Source organism: Cloeon dipterum, chromosome 2 (assembly GCF_949628265.1).
Source record: "Cloeon dipterum chromosome 2, ieCloDipt1.1, whole genome shotgun sequence".
Taxonomy (NCBI): Eukaryota; Metazoa; Arthropoda; class Insecta; order Ephemeroptera; family Baetidae; genus Cloeon; species Cloeon dipterum.
The window spans coordinates 24,976,688-24,980,466 of record NC_088787.1 but is presented as its reverse complement, the minus strand read 5'-3'; the positions used below and the strand labels follow the sequence as shown (position 1 = coordinate 24,980,466).

At 37.8% G+C, this 3,779-nt stretch overlaps 1 long non-coding RNA gene across 1 annotated transcript; it reads left to right on the top strand.

Annotated features, from left to right (window-relative positions):
* Positions 1-1,042: 1,042 nt before the first annotated feature.
* LOC135936961 (uncharacterized) lies at positions 1,043-2,267 on the top strand. Its single transcript, XR_010574413.1, has 2 exons — positions 1,043-1,238; positions 1,374-2,267. It is a non-coding gene; the product is annotated as an uncharacterized LOC135936961 (long non-coding RNA).
* Positions 2,268-3,779: the final 1,512 nt, after the last annotated feature.

Sequence of the window (3,779 nt, the reverse complement as noted above, 5' to 3'; positions counted from 1 at the left end):
TGTCGGTATCATCGCTAATTATTGGCGCCTTTAAGTGGATTTGGCTCTGGCAGAGAGCCGCAACGGTGCGGCGCCGCGCAGCGCCACAGCAACATTTTTCGGTTTCCGCGATTTATTCAGAATTTAGAACCGCACTGTGGAAGGTGAGCTCCCGCAATGATTTTTTGCTTAATTTGGACCCGCGCAATGAACCGCTGGATTGTCCCATAATATTTAAAATTCACGTCATTACATATCATAAGTGTAACATCCCGAAACACCGCCATCAAGTCGCATCTCTGTAGCCAAAATTGCAGGCGGTTTTCGCACAACTCTAATTGTAAGAGCGTTATATTCGGACAAGCTACGGCCGCAAAAACGATGGTTCCCCGGGAATTTGGAGTTGCTTGCGAGCCACGTAATAATTTAAGTTGTGACGTCGCACTGCTGATTTAAAGAAAAGTACGATAATTTTAAAATAAATCAAGTAAAAGGCTACGGACGCAGACTGCCATGTCGGTAAAGGGTGATCCTTTTGGTTAAAGTCAAGTGGAAAAAGCTGACAAGTCGCATCTACCTATAAAAATTGCGAAAACCTTGCACAACGCGATGAACATTTTGAACGTGCAAAAACAGCCCTCCGCCAGGTTGGAAGAACATTAGGCAAAGCTGTATATCCGGTATACACGCTTACGAAAATGATATCACATATACTGAACTTTTGGCTCTCCCTAGAAATACGGATGCAATCAAACATGTGAAGTCATGACTGTTTTAAAAAATAATGTTCCTAAAATTATTGAACCAATGGTAAGCCTGCCCTGCGAAAAATCTTCATTAGCCAATAATACCAATGATAATTTAATCATAAGCATTATTGGAATAATGTTAATAAATGATGAATAAAAAATGATTGCAACACAATGTTGCGGTAATATTAAAAAAATAATGAAAAACAAATGTAAATAAGTTATTATCTTAAGCTTGTTTTAATATTACACCAATGTTAATTCAATGATATCAGTGCGCATGCGTGAATGCGTGCGCATCCATGAGTCGCACGAGTCGCACACTCTGCTACTCCGTCCGCCATCACCGCATCAAGAAACAAACACTGAACGGCTAACGGCTACGCTTCATGCAATTTTCGTTTTGTTCTTCGTTCTGCGAGTCGTTTGTCTGCTCTTAAGAGTTTAAAATACACCCATGTAAGGATCCTTGATGTTATCAACACACGCACCGTTCAGCAAATATTACAGGTAATGAGAATTATTCGTTTTTTACTTTGTTTTCATTCCAATTCGCGGTTACAAATTTTTACTGCTGCACGCAGTGAGAAAACGAGCCGTAACTTTGATACAACATCGAATTTTGATGCAATTTTTCGTTGACAGGCCGGGCGAGGATGGCTTCGACCCTGTGGAGCAGACGATGAACGAGCTGGAAGAGGGACAAGGACAATGCGCGGCTGGACAAGAAGATGGCGAAGTTCGTCGGCTTTGAGCCGGGCCACTTTTCACGTCGCCGCCTAGTGCCCAAGGACATCCACGACCCGCACCCGTTTACCTTGTGGACTTTCTCCTCATGTTGCTGCCCTAATCGTCTTTTCTGATCGAGAACTACCCTAGCTCCATGAACATCCACCTTCCACGAAAGTGGCCCCACGTACCGCCACACCAATAAACTACTTTGGAACTCAAAATAATTAATTTTATGTCCTTGCGTCATGCGTTCGTGCAGAATTGCATTTGTATTCACCCGGTATTTTTCTCCACTGGTTTTTAATTGCTGTTTGAGCAACTCAATTTTTACCAATTTATTGCGCATTAAATTGACTTTTGTCATTTCCTCCTAGGTATTAATATTATATAAAATTAGAGGTCGGAGTGGTCAAAATTTACAAGTAGATATTTCCTTTTAAATTTTCATTTGCCTCAATTTCTCAATAAATTTATCTCAGACAATTTTTCTAGTCGCATGAGCAATTTAGAAAAATATTGAAAACTTAAGTGAAAACATGGCCTGCAAGAAACTGGTGAAAATTGATAAAAAAAACCTTATTGCTACCACTTCACTGCATTTTTTTTAATTTGGGCGTTTTGGAACCTTTGGTCCTTGACTTAAAAAATATTAATGACTTTTATGAGCACTGGCACCAAAAAGGGCGGTCAGAAATTGATGAGGTACTTGTCATGTGTGCTAATGGCCTGAACTTTATATTATACAGAGCCGCCATTATTGTTTCCCATTTTTGTCACTGTCAATGCGGCCCGTCGGGCCGAACGATTTGAGAAAATCAAAAGTGGCACTCTAATTAAAATTAATTTTGCATTTAAATTTTTCAAAATTCGTTAATAACAATGCTAGAGCTGACAGTTATTATTAAATGCCAAATTAATTTTAATTAGTGTGTCACTTTTGATTTTGTCGAATCGTTCGGCCCGACGGGCCGCATTGACAGTGACAAAAATGGGAAACAATAATAGCCGCTCTGTATAATATAAAGTTCAGGCCATCAGCACACATGACAAGTCCCTCATCAATTTCTGACCACCCCTTATTCATGCCAGTGTCGACGTCGCTCTGTGTCCCGACAGGACGACGATTTGACTAAGTGGCCAACATGTATTATGTAGTGCTGATTTTAAGTATTTCCCTACTTAAACCCAACGACTTTGTCTCAATCCCTGCTGTGCACTTCAATGTACATTGTAAAACTAGAATGCTGTGACTAGAGAGAAACCCAACTGTTTTATGTGAAATGACGTATAAATAATTTTTTATAAGTTATATAACTCTTCTGTGACTTACAAGTGTTACAATAATTTGTCTAGATATAATAAAAATATAAAATAATTAAATAAAACTATGTATCTCATTCAGAAAACCCCTAATTACCAATATTCTACGGAAATTAGGACATCATTTAATTTCCATTTGAAATTAATAATAACGCAATGATAGCGGCCAATATTGGTGCCAATATTAGAACAATATTGAAAAAAGTCACATTTTCACATTGATATAACATTAGACGCCAATATTAAAACAATAATGGTTATTGGGAAATAATATTACCCTAATATTAAAACAATGAAGATTTTTCGCAGGGTGTGATATGATGATGAGAGATATTATGCCGCCAAAACTCTATTTTGAGGGGAAATGCGGTGGAACACAATGCTAAAATTCGTGTCCTAAGCGGACGATGCGGTGACCAAGCTGAAAAATCTTGATATGGGCAAAACAACCAAACGAACATTCCACGTAAATGCAAAAATAGGAAGCATATTAAAAGGGTACGAGTTTGCAATTACGCAACGGCAAACAAACAAGATAGCATAACTTTCATTTTGATACTGTTTTAAAACGCATACTTTCTTTCATGTATGTACAGTATAAATATTTAGCCTAAAAAATTGTCCGCAGCGTAAACAATTTTACTCAAAAATTAAATATACTACCCCCATTGAACTCGTCTCGATCTCCTCTGACCGGCTGAATGGTTTAGGGGTGGTCACCCTATATACACCCTAAGCTTCTATACTTCAATCACCTCGTAAAAAAGTAAAACATTTTATAATTCTGGATTATTGTTTTAATAAATATTTTAATTAAAAATATTTTCCTATTAAAAGAAGGGACAGGGTAGGGTGCAACATGGTGATAATTTAATTGAAATTTTTGGATAATTTCGATAATTTTAGGTATTTTTAAGCCCAGAGCATGTATGGTAACATGGTTTTTTTTATCAAAATTGTAGCAATCGGGTTGAAAGGGAATGAAGGAAAGCATCCCCT